The sequence below is a fragment of the Astyanax mexicanus genome, chromosome 15 (genome assembly GCF_023375975.1).
Source record: "Astyanax mexicanus isolate ESR-SI-001 chromosome 15, AstMex3_surface, whole genome shotgun sequence".
Taxonomy (NCBI): domain Eukaryota; kingdom Metazoa; phylum Chordata; class Actinopteri; order Characiformes; family Acestrorhamphidae; genus Astyanax; species Astyanax mexicanus.
The window spans coordinates 1,387,435-1,401,814 of NC_064422.1; positions in this window are offsets into that span (position 1 = coordinate 1,387,435).

Below are 14,380 nucleotides of genomic sequence, written 5' to 3' on the forward strand. Positions count from 1 at the left end.
CATTGGGTAAAGTAAGGCTACGAGATGTGTTCGGGAGCACATATTTATTATTTTATTATTTATAGCTGTGTGATTGAAGATGTGGATAGACAGAATTTAATTTATGCTATGCATAAAATATGATTGTAAACCAGAAGCACTGTATTTTTTTTTTAAACCCACTTATTATTAAATTTTATGTAATGATCACTGAATGATACTGTATTCCTTAAAAATATAAACATTGACAAAATACACAGAAATCTGTACACACATTTTTAATCTGACAAATAATTCCTTAGATTATTTATTTTTACAGATTTCTGTGTATTTTGTGTTAAAATGTTAATATTTTTGTGAGTAATACCGTGTCCAGTGATCTCCCAGAGACATTGTGGATCAACAAATCAAAATAAATAAGTATATAAGAATTTGATATATGCTTTATTTAGATTTGTTCTTAAAATTCCCATATATATAATCTTTCTTTCGACAAAACTCAACATACTAATCCATCAAACCACAATAGTCTGCTAAAATAAGCTCTGACCCATGCACTGACATCTGACAAAATCACCAGCAGATAATAACCTAATAACATAACCTGTAAAATATCAGTCTCAGGAGATGAGTGGGGAACTAAGGACTGTAAGACCTTAAACAAACAAACATAGTATAAATAATTCATGTATTAATTCTAACTCTACAATATTAACAGTAAAAAACTAAAAAACTTACTGGAGACAAAGCCATGAGCAATCATTTTAGTATTGACTGAGTTCCCAAACTCTTCAATATGGACCTATCTATTGTAGCTTCCACAGGGCTCCTTTAGTTCACTCACTGTCAAAAAGACACAGTAAGAGAACATTTTCAACGTAATACTGATATACAATAACCTAATATAGCTATAAATAAATAAAGTAAACGATTGATCCTCAACTCATCCCTGAGACCTGTTGGTCTGTTGGTTGTAAAAAGCGCTATACAAATAAATTAGATTTGATACGCTTTCTCATACACTTTGAACAGGTCTCAGGAAAGAGGTAGGGATCCCCAACTCCAGAAGTTTCCAGTGTGCACCCTTGTTGAAAAAGCCAATGATGGCATTATACTCATCAAAGTGCACCTGTTAAGTTTAAATCAGAAAATGCAATTTATAAAGAAAATCCAAAAAAGTAATGTAATTGTCACTAAAAAGTAACTATTAATTTTTATTAATGTTGCTCTTACCTTTTTTAGAGAGTGTCGGGTAACCTGTTCACGACTGCCAGACAAAATTAGGCTGGTGGTGTAGTGATTTAGGTTAAAAATGTTACTTTCTTGACCTCTGTCTTCTGTTATGGCTTTGATGTAGTATTCAATTGCCTGGAATTGTACAAATATAATTATATAAATATATATAAATATATAAATAAAGGTAAAAAAAATAAAGCTGCAGTTCTTATGAAGTCTTAGACATATTGTTTACGTATTGTCTTGATTCAGTGTGCTTGAAATCATAACCTCTCCAACTAGCCAGATATGAGGCTTTAGAGACAGGAATTCAGAGTGCCGAAGTGTGTATTGTGTTTTCCCATCAGATGAATGAATAACTGCAAGAACAAGTTCCCTTGCCTGCATGTTCCATAAACTCCACACCTTAAGAGAAATAATAAATAACAAATAATAGACAAATAAGAACACACACACACACATATACATAACTCTACACATTGTTCTTGTAGTCTGTAGTGATGGACTCTGGGTAATGGGTAAATGCACATGTAATTTTCAAAAAGCACATCAACAATCTGAGGGCAGAAAAATGGATTGCTTGCTTTCTCTTCAATGTCTGCTTCTTCTTCAATATCTGCGTTTCCTTCCTGTTGCACATTGCGGAAATGTGTAGTAAATGGGGATCCTTTCACAATGCTTCCCTCTATTTTATGATCATTGTCTTCAGGAAGTGCAGCCCTAAAGTTGTCAATGGCCTCTGAAAAATTGACATCAGAAATGTGATCTTTCAAAAAGTGGAGGCTCTTCTGTACCTTTTCAGTTTCCTTTGTGGTCCCAAATACTGTACACATGTTTCCAAAAATCCTGGTAGCTGCATCCATGTGGTCACAATTTTGCAATCTTGCAAAACCAGGTTGCAAATTCTTTCAGCCCAGAATCACTTGTTTGTCTCCCAAAGCTTTGTGCTACTGCCTTAAGGACATGAGCTGAACACAGGTGTAACAAGGTGAACATCTTTAATTGTCTTCTGGTTTTCTTTCCTTGTACAATTCCCATGGCCCTCTTCAAATACGTCATTACATTCTCTTTATTGAATGCCAACAAAGAACTCTGCACTAACGCCCAGCTGTAGTCTGTTTCAATCTTCCTAACCTTTATTGAGGTGAACTTTGACAACTTCAGCTGAAACTGTGAAAGCCAGAACGTAATTGGAGGAATTGAATGCTCATTGCTAAGCATCTCAGAAACAGGTAATGGAGGAATGTTAGGTCCCTCACCAGGCAAGGTAAGACTGTAATACAGCACTCTCTTCTTCTGCTCTGGTACCTTTGACACAACACCACCTGTTGCATCAAGATACAAATTTGCTTGTTTTTTCTGACGCAAATGCTGAACAAGTATTCCAAGTCCTGTTTCAGTGTATAAATGCAGAGCAAATGGGTCAATCTGAAGGTGCTGCACATAACCAGGGAAATTATAACTTCCACTGTCACATTCCTTGAAGATCTTCTGAGTCAAAATCAGCTCCATACTGACATCATTGTGAAGGCGCTGACTGCTTTTCACCTCTGATGAAATGACTTTTAGAATATTCTTAGTCAAACTCCTGGTGATATTGCCAGCCATTAATTCTTGGACTGGAGTAGCTGCTAGCTGTTTGTGATATACATTACTTACACCTTGACCTATAACCTTTGCAATTCTTCCCCTTCTGATATTACTAGCTGTTCTGAATCTCTTCTCTCCTCTGAGATGTCTGATTTGTCCTGTTTGGCACACTCTGAATGAGGCCTTTTGACCTTTCATTGGTCTCTTTTTCATTTTAAAAATGTATCTGGCTTTACAAGTGGAAAACGTGCACACTGCATGCATTGTCAAATATGCACATCTTTTTTTCCTGCTACATGGATTTCTGATATGTTGATAGCGAAATGAAAGTGGGCAGCTGGGATTTATGTCTTTGAACTTGTCATAAACAATATTAGACCATGGTTTCCTCAGCTGTGTGTGGCCTTTTTCCACTCCCTCCTGGATATTGTAATCTGGAACATTTTGGGGGGATCTGATGTTTCTCTCAGTTGATCTGTCCTAGTCTGTTTGTCAAGACTGTCTGTTTCATTTTCTGAAATATATTCAATAGCTCCATCTTCATCAAGTTTAGAATTTTTACATTCATTTCCCATTTTTTCCTGCACTGCATGCAGATCATCAGTTTTCTCTTGTTCTTCAGTTCCCTCCAAAGACTGACTTGAAATATTTTCATTCTGAAGAAAATTACCCTCAAGCTGAAACTTTGTCACTCTGTCACGAACATTTTGTCTGTTCTGACTCCACACTGTCCTAAGCCACTTTCTGTTTGCCTCTGAATCTTCTCCAAACAGCTCAACAGAAAGTTTCCCCCAAACGTCTGCATTGCAGTCAACTTTGGGCGAAATATCACACTTCAAAAACTCACTGACAACTGTGTCAACTCCACCTACTAGACGCCATACATCTTTCCTGATCACTGTCTTCCCTTTTCTTACTCTACCCATGACTGTAACACAAATAAAATATATACATGACATTACAAAATGTATCTAGTTTTTTTTTTTTTTTTTTCAAAAAATATGTAAAGCACAGTAAAACATGTATGAATCCAATATTACAAGCAGCTTTTATACATACCTGTCAAGTTTTAGATTTAAAAATAAGGGATATTTTCCTCTGTACGCTTAAAGCCGTCCCACCAGCCCAACGAAGGTTCAGTATCCCTTACATTTTAAGACAGGTTTACAAAAAAATTTAAAATAACCACATGTGAACCACTTACACACTACAATTAGATTATCAGAATCTGATATGTTGTGGACATTCATACATATGTCATTCTTTTAATACAGCCAAATTAAAAATACTTTTCTAGATATTAAAAAAGTTAAGATTTCATGTCTTTTTTGCCATAAATGCACTCTTTTATATTATATATTTTTTTATTTATTTAATAGATTTAAAATTTAACAAAGGGTGCACAAATTCTGCAAAATGACTGTAGGTGACCTAAAAATAGTATTATGAGCTTTTATTAAAAGTCACAAGCTGTATTTTTTCATTTTAAAAGGTTTAATCTGTGTGTTTTATTTTGGAGACGAGTATTTTTAAACAGCTATCAGAAAAATCTCATCACAGTTTACATGATTAGCCAACCGTTACCTTTCTTTTAGAAAAATCGCTGTATATCCAGATCTGTTTTAACATCAGCAGCTCCGACTAACTCACAGCGACGGGGGGCTTCCCCACACTGACCCTCCTTTGCAAGCTGATTGGCTGTTTCTCCTGAAAGGCGGGACTTTCTCCTTGAACCGGCTCCATGATTGGTTAAGAGACACAGCGCGGTCAGTGCCCTGTCTCCTCAATAATATATATTTTTAATCTTAATATAATACGGGAAATTTACAGGAAAATACTAATACGGGAGGACGGCGGGAAAGAGGAGTAAAATACGGTAGTTTCCCGGACAAAACGGGAGACTTGACAGGTATGCTTTTATATTAAACAAGGTGCAAAAATAACCTCCTTAATATGTCAATTAAGGAAAACTGTAAAATCTGACAATCACTGTTACATAAGAGTCCTATACAGTTTTTTTTACAAAAACACAAGCCCTGAGATTTCCTCTGGCAGGGTGTTTATGTAAATATGTACATATCTCCATTATCCCAGTTTGAAAATCGCAGTAAAACATTAATTGTTTGAAGACTGGCCATCTGATTAAACAGTGGAATCATGCAAGTGCAAGTACACTGGCCTTTTGCAGATAACATTGGACACCCCTGTACTGAATAATTTGATCAGCATTTTGGCTACATTAGCTTGATGCTTTCAAACTGATAAGAATTTCTTGTAACATCTAACAACTAGCAACTAGTACTACATTGTGATGAAATAATGATTTAATAAAAGAAAAGTAAAACATAACTTATTTTGAATTGTACTTACCTCATTTGTGCACACATGGGCCTTAAGTAACTTAGGAGCTAGCCTATAATGCTAACACCTGTATGTTTTTCCACTAGGGGCAGAATGGACTGTCTACTAAAACTTAACATAACCACATAACCTCACAGGGTATTAAAAACGATCAGGTGTTAATTAGTTGTAGTTAATTAGATGTGGATTGTGGGTGTAGATTAATTAATGTATTAATTAATTGATTAATAGTTATTAATTAATACATTATTAATTTGATATTTGAGACAAAAATAAATAGGTGGATTATTTAATAACAAGGTAATGTAATGATTAAGGTATACCATGTAACTAACTGAATGTTATATATTATACAAACATATAATACATAATATTACATAATTACATAAAACTGTTACAAACACAACTACATTTAAACTTTTTTATTAATGTACAGTTTAATGTACTGTATGCTCTCTGTTAGAATAAATATTGCCAAGGACATTGTAAGCTATTGGTCAATTTCCAAAATTAAAGGGTGTGCAGTTCTGCCCATGACTCAAAGTCACCGTAAGAACTTTTGAATGGATGATGGTAGCTAGCAAATGACAACAAAATTACCACAGAGAGTAAAAAGTTTTCTTTTGATGTTTTGGTTTTACATAACCAAATTTGCATAACCATGGATTTGCATAATCCAAATATTTTACACCGACTTACACAGCTATTTTTAGCGTTATTTATATTATGGCTAAAACTATGGTTTATACTATGTTGTTTAAACTATGGCTCACTGTATCCAATATTTTTTTTATTCTGTGTAATTGAGTTTAAAAGCTATTGAATTTTAAAATGTATATAATTTAATAATTAGTAGAATTGGCAGTGTATCCAAATTTTAAAGAGTGTGTGTTTGTTGCCACCCAGCTGTATCATACACACTAGTTTTTATTATTCTGTGTGATTCGGTTTGAAAGCTATTACATTTTAAAATGTATATAATTTAATAATTAGTAGAATTGGCAATGTATCCAAATTTCAAAGAGTGTGTGTGTTTCCTGACACCTAGCTGTATCGTACACACTTATTTTTAGTGTTCTGTGTAATTCGGTTTAAATTCTATTGATTTTTTAAATATATAAAATGTAACATTCACTAGAATTGGCACTGTATCCAAAATATAAATGGTGTGCGTGTCTGCTGCCACCTAGCTGTGACATACACAGTTGCTGAAATGCTATTGAATTTGTGAATATATAAAAATATAATAAAAATTAGAGCATTTTTCATAATATTAATGGGTGTGCAATTTTCCTCATGACTCAAAGTATACATCTCCGTTATTCTGATGTGTATGAACCCTAAGGATATGGAGCTATTGGTGTTTTTTTTTTCTTAAAGCCATCTATTCTTATGTGGGAGCATTAATAGGCATTTTTATGCACTGAAGTGATTTGAAGGTAAATAAATGAGTGTGTACAGATGTAGAGGTGGTTAGAAGTACATGCATTTTATTCTGACAGGAAAAGTGCGCTTAGTTTTTCGGTATTAACGCTAAAAGGGCGTTGCGCAAATTTCACCCAAACAGTAAAAGGAAGGGTGTGCGTCACTCTCTGTGGTCGTACCATAGACTGTATATAAAGATGGACGCCGTGTCGCCGTTCCCATTCATTCAATGAAAATGAAGCCAAAATCTTCCGCCATTTTGGCGATTCAGAGACCAGAGTCTGCGCAGTAGAGACCAGAGGAGGGAGAAAGACTGTGGAGAGACAGCCTACTCATTTAAATAACCCCGCCCCTGAGGGCTGCCTCGAGGTCACAGGCTGCAGAGCGGGGCGGAGCTGACGGTCTGTTATTGGTCCCGCCCGTAAGCAGCCCTTTTACAATAACCACACCTTTTTTGAATAGAGCCGAATAACGTTTTAAAAACCGAATTCTGTGGGGATATAAAAATTTAACAATATAAGCAGAGGTTACACTAGCTGCTGCATTTAAATAATGGAGGTAGAATTACAGTATATTGGAAAAAAACGTGATTGAAAGTTTTCTGTTTTGCCATTGAAACCTATGGGGATGGGTGGGGTTACACAGCTTTCTGCAGCCGAACAGCAGGGGGCGCCCGACCTGTGGTGGCTTCACTTTTAAGAGACGATGCTCTGTCCAGCTATACACAGTCTATGGGTCGTACTGTCCTGATTATGTGAGTATCTGCTGGCTACCATCCTCCGTTCAGAAGTTATTAGAGCCGAAAAGTCGAATATCAAAAATTAAACTAACTTTACCGTGGTGATTTTCGTTAATGATTTAATGTATTTAATATTTTAATAAATTTGCCCTGGTGATAAGAAACGAACGCTAACATATAGCTTTATATTTCTGTGTATTTTAAAAGTTTTAAGTTGTATATAACCCTGATAGCACTCATACATCTCCAAGACGTCTTGTAAAGGTCTGAACATCTTAAATGCATCGCACTCCATTTGAATTGATCTTGGTCTTATTACCATCATCGTGCTTCAGAGATTGCACCCACCCCCTTATACGCCGTCTAAACATCTGCATTATGCAGGAAATTTGGTATGTTAATTTGCTAGGTCGCATATATATCGTTTTTCCACACAGCATGCAATCACCATCAAATAACATTCACTGGTCACACTGTGCATGTCTCAGTCATGTGGTGTTAGTTTTGTACTGTAGAAATCATTACAACTCGATAGAATACACGATTACGTCATATATTTAAGGCTCATTGACTCGCACTTAAATACACATACCCGTTTATACAGGCAGGTACACGTGACCTACCTTTGGAGAAGAATTAAACCCTGTTATGACAGTATTTGAACATTGAACTATTCTGTCGAACATTCATGGCATCAGTGGTTTTCCCAGAAGCTGAAATATAACAATATGTACTTGGGTACAACTAGGAAACCTCATGCTTACTTGTCCAAATACCATAATGAAGCTACCTGAAGAATTAAGCACATCTAACAAAAATGCAGTTTTAATGGAAAGTATATTATTTGGAAGTTTACCTTTACATGACTAGACAGAATTTTATTTTTTTCTACTCAAGATAGTAAATCCTGTGGTCACTGCAGCTCCAATTTCCCAGGCATTCTACTGCTGTTGTACTTGCCTAATTATGATGTCATACAATTAATGTGTCTTGTACCATGCAGTGGGAATGGACAATTGGTGGCAGCAGCAACATCTTCACTTGATTTTCATACTTAAGTTGTCAAAACATTAAACAAATTTACCAGAAAATTATTGGAACCATTTTCAACACAAAATGAAGAAGAAGCAAGCCCTTTAAAAGGTAAGCAAATTTATTTAATCATAACAGTAGTAGCAGTTAACTGTATTCATATGAGTTACACCCTTTTTTGCACCTCAATAATAATAAAACAAGTCAAAAAGTCAGCATGAGTGAAGGTTAACAAGGCTGTAAAAAGGTATGCAATAAATGTGAGCACCAGCAGATTTTTATACAACCACATAAAATCTGTCTGTAGTAATAACATGTGCAGCACACATGCAGCAAATAAAGACTAGGTTGGTTTAAAAACAAAAAAAAATCTACACATCAGGAACCTTCAAGACAACAACCCAAACTTCAGGCGTGGCTGATCCAGACAACATGTATGTCACCATTCACCTAAAAACAAACAAATATATTTCCACATTGTGTTACTTGGGAATGCATGGATCCTAAATTTTGCCAATTGCATCTCACTGTTTAATCAAATAAAATAAAAGTAAAACTTTTAGCTGTTTATATACTGTCATTTTTTTCTGATTTGGGGTTTGTAAAGTCAAAAGTCGTAGAACAGGAGCTGGATCCAATTGTTATTATCCTGCATGAGGATATCTGGACATCAACCATTACTAGCTGGAGTATTCAGTCATTTTGCCCTTTTTCCACTCAAACGTAATGCACAGGGTGAGTCAAAAGTCACAGGACATCCTTTTCACACCTGCAAAATGTGGAAAACCACAGGAACTTTATAACAAAGCATATAACATACAACATGGCAGCATACAGCATATATACACAGACCAGTTAATGTGCAAGACAATACAAACACTGGGTCGGGTCAGTTCTTTGTTGCATGGATTCCACTAGATGTTGGAAACTTTCTTTTGAGATTCTGAGTCTATGAGTGTACAGGATCATAGAAGATGAAAACTTGCAGTTGCTTTGTGCACACTGAAATGTGTCAATTTTCTTTAAAAAGTACAGATGATTGGCTTTTCTTGCACACCACAAATGTTGTGCAAGTTCAGTTTGTTATCAGCAAGTAAAATAAAATGAAATATAAAATGGGCTTCAATACTGTATTAATGAAACCAGTTTGAGGTTACTTGAGACCTGATACATCATGCTGGCAATGGCCATTAGAAGATGGTAATCTGTAGTCACAAAGGTGCACCTGATATTCATAAAAGGATAGGTATCCATTTCAGACCTGTTAATACAAATAATTTTATAAATGAAGGATATGGTGTTTATCAGCTGTTTCCCCAGTGATAACGGTCAGGTCTTGGTGACCGTGGACTCTTAACTTTTATTTTGTTTTTACTTAAATTTCCCCTTTGGGGTTAAATTGCTACCAGAAACAAGCTTGAAGATGAGATGGTGGGCCAAGATGTTGTAAACAGAGAGAACATACAGTACGTCTTTGCTATGTTGGAGAAAGCTTTCTAACTGGCCCCGACAATGTCCCCTCAAACGTACACAATAATAATAATAATACATGCACCCTAAATTTACACATACATCTCTCTCTCTCTCTCTCTCTCTCTCACACGGGTCACACTCTCTCTCTCACTCTCACTCTCACACACACACACTGGTGTGTGTCTCTCTCTCTCTCACACACACACACACACACACAGACGTCTCTCTCTCACACACACGGGTCACGCTCTCACCAGAACTAACATTAAATTAAATAAATACGTAGCTATAGCACCGAAGAACACCACAAGTGACTCCACCGCTTACTATAATACTTGTTTACTTTGGATAACTCTCCTGATTGGCTGCAGAGGGTTAAAAGTTCACTGAATGCCACAGTGTTTTGATCCACCCAACTTTAAGCACTACTAGATGCATTGTGTGTCTCTGTAGTACAACTGGAATTCTGCACACCACCAGTTTGAAACCAACCTTGTTCAATGTATGGGTTAGGATAGACTTAACACCCTAACCTACGTTCCAACTTACGATCAGCTGGTGCAACCGGCTGCAAATCTGAATCCAGGAGAGCAGCTCAGAGGAGGAAAAATAGATTTGCAACGTGAAGGTGCACCTCAATATCCTCAGGAACTCAGTCATGTTAACATGGACCTGAAAAGAAACATTTCCAACATCTTGGATAAAACATGCCATTAAACCAACAGCCTGAACTGCTACTCTATTTAACATCTTTCTTTGGGGGGGCTAATGCCAAGCTCAGACCACACAACTTTTTTGTCTCTCACGATGTTCACTCTGTCAGATTAAACACAAATCATACCATAAAATCGTGTCTCGATCGGAAAACTGACAACACTACGCATTTGGCAATGACCATTCATCGTTCATGTTCCTGCTGGAGTTTGTGAGTCATTGGAGAGGAGTGTAAAGTATCTGTCAATCATGGCCACAAAAGTTCTGTGCGCTAGGGGTTTTGTCCTCGCTGACCCAAGAAGCTCCCTTATGGAAAGCTGGCCCTTAATATAATCAGAAACTGAATGTTTGCATTCGTTAGCACTGCATCTGTGTTTGTGCTGATATCAATCTTGAGAATTGTAGCATTTTATTTTTTTTAATCACAGCCCCTCATCACAGCAGCCAAATCGTGCCAACATGGTCTTGTTTATGTGTTGTGTTTTTTTTTTTTAGTAATTAAGAGAAACTTTTGTGCTATTTTGATTGAGCTTTAATCGAAATAATATTTATTTAAACAAGTGAAATCCCAGCTTCCAAATGAGCTCCATTTTGTTTTAATCATAATTGGAGAAATAATTACATAGAAAATAAGTCATCGTAATTCTAAAAAAGAAAGGAAATTTACAGATTAAAAAAATATTTTGTATTTTACCTGCAATATTTCCAAGCCCCACTATTGGCAATACATCAAAGTTTTGGCCCAACTGTACTGTAGGAATCAGAGAACACATTATTTTAAAAACAGTTTTATGACAAGAATCAACAATAAAACACGTGGCTCATTTAAATTTTTATTATTCAATTAAAAAAGAACAAATATTTATTTTACAGCACACACACAGCACTAATGAACGTGACCGCGCTGAAGCTATTTGGAGCTTATTGGGATGCTGGGACTTTACTTGTTTAACTACATTTTATTTCACATATAGCTCAATGGTTTAAATAGCACTCATTTATTTTAAAAGCACAAATGTTTCATTTCTTAAGAATGTTAGTAGCGCAAACAAAGATTTATGCTGCACAAACGCAGCAGAGCTAACGAAAATTAAAATGTTTGTATTCGGTTTTATGAGGCTCCAGCTTCACAGAGGTGGTTCTGGCTTTTCTTCAGAGCGAACGTGAGGTATGGTATAAATGTAGCTGGTAGCTGAAGAGCCATCACTATTTCTCGCCTACTTCTCTCTGTACTCGGGTCATGGTACTCTCTTGTAGAGAGGTAATAGAGGCAGGGGTATTGTTCCTACAGTTCAACAAAACTCAATTCGCTGCTCCCCCAAACTGCAGCAGGTCCATTTCTCTTTATTTTCTTCATGTTCATCTTGTGCGCTACAGAGCGCGCTGACTTTCTGTTGGTTAGCATCCAGGAGTCCGTCGCTGAACATGTCAAACTAGGCCATAAATCACAAAAAAAATCTAACATACTAGTAGAGTTGCACGGTGTAGCGAAGGTTCGATTCTTTTTCGATACTACGTCATCACAAACGATTCGGTTCTTTAGCGTTCGATGCTTTCGATACTGTATATAGCCCAGTCACTAGCTTCAAATGAGTCAAATTAGTAGGCGCGATTTGATTCAGTTCTAAAGAAAACTGATTCACACCGCAGCAGTCGGTGTGGCAGGATTCAGATAAACTTAGTGTTCTGAACAAATGAATCGATTCACACGTTTGACTCGGTTGAGAGCGACACACGCACGCGCAAGCCAGCAGAGCAGTAGCGAGTGTAGAATGGCGACGGCTAAAATAACAGATGTCTCTCGTCCGCGACTTGTGGACAAAACGGGCGCGAGGAGTGAAGTGTGGGAAAATTTTGCTTACATCGCTGATGAAGAAGGGAATCCGACCAACACCACAAACCCAGTTTGTAAACGGTGTTCTAAGTCTATCCAGTGCAGAGGAGTAGAGCTTAGATTCTCTGCCCGAACCCGAACTGACCCGAGGCACGTTCGGGCCGAGATTTCCCACCACATTCCTCGGGCCGGGTTGGGTCGGGCTCCAGAAAATAGTCTGAGATGTAGGCATCTGTTTTTTATTTATATTTTTATTTTTAAATAAAATAACGAAAACTGAAAGTGAAACTAAACTACTTTATTTATAAGCGCTGTTTTCACTACCGCAGTTGTACAGCGGGGGTGTTGTGCCGATTCTGTCCGCGAAGCGGGAGTCGGATTCAGCAGGGAGTCGGATTCGGCACAAGCGCGGCGGCACCTCGCGCTCCGCAGTGTTAGTTGTAAGCGCTCGCGCTAGCCGCAAAATACGACAGAAAACACTGAGGGAGCTGCAGAATTGTGTGGGACTAGAATATGAGCACGATGAGATAAAAGAGAATCTTTACCTGTGAGTAGCTCACATCAGAACACGCAAATCTCTCTCTCTCTCTCTCTGTGTCTCTCTCTCGCACGTGAACGCCTTTGCGTTTGACCTGCAGCACTGTGTTTAGCTGTTCTTAAAAATCATTTTAATTAAATAATAGTTCTATGCTTCTATGTTACAGTGTTATTTAACATAATTCTGATCATATTTCGCTCATTCAAACAGCCCGAAAACAGCCAGGATGTTCACGTTTTCGCGTTTCCATTGCAAATCTGTGGTCAGGCACGTAGCCTGCTTGATCGTTACACTGAACATGGGCTTATTAAAAACGGTAAACGGTTGATTAATAAAACGGAGCAGTGAGTGTTAAAATGAACATAACATTGTAATGTTCTTCTGTCTCTTTATTTTCCTTATTCAGAACTTAACTTCTGCCCGCCCGTCAGGTTCACATAGTCAGGCTACCATTACCTCTGGTTTTAGTTTTAGTTTTTAGGAAGTGTTTAGATAATTATGTTATAGTTAAGGTTATAATAACGAAACTTGTTTTTTGTTCAAATGTTTCATTTTAGAATAAAAACGTTTGCACCTATTGTTCAGTGTTCAATCCAGTTCAGTCAAAAATAAACATTTTATGTTCAGATATTTTTATTGTTTTTTTTTTCTTCCAAGTATCGTTTTGGTATCGAGAATCGTGATACTACAGTTGGTATCGGTATCGAAGTCAAAATTTTGGTATCGTGACAACCCTACATACTAGTCTTTTCATCAGGACGTTGTGCAACGTCCTTCACGTCAAATTACTGCTCTTTGACCTACACAAACCTCGGTCGTTCGCGACACTGAAATTCGGATCAGACTAAAAACATGTCAAAATCAGGCTGAATTTGTGTAGTCTGATCTGGGCATAATTCTGTACTCAACAGTATTAAACCCTGGCTGAATAACAAAACTGACTTCACTCTTTATGTAGTGTATAACAAGTTTGATCATGTCTATAGGACTGACAACTATATAAACAATATCAGCCAATTTTCAGTACAAATGTGTGACTAGCCATTTTTGCAAAGTAAGGATTGCAACAACCTGTGTGGATTCTCAGTTAGAGGACAATTCTCTCTTCAACCGCTTGTTGGAAATACAGACTTCATGCACCTTTCACCTGCACAGAGAGAAAATAATCAAAATAATCACCATCACCACCACTTGCCCATCAATTTTGAACTTTAGACAACCCAAAGCCACTTGTAAAATGTGTAATAACATGTTTCACGGTAGGGTTGCAACAGAGATTCAACCACAACAACCATATCAGACAACATCACATTATCACAGTATTTCACTATTAAAGCAATAACCTAATAACAATAGAAATAAGGAACAAAGTTTTAAATATGTTTTTAAAAAAACATCTGTGGTTATACATAATGCGAAATTTATCAAACGGATGCCTTTACCATGACATGCAAGGCCA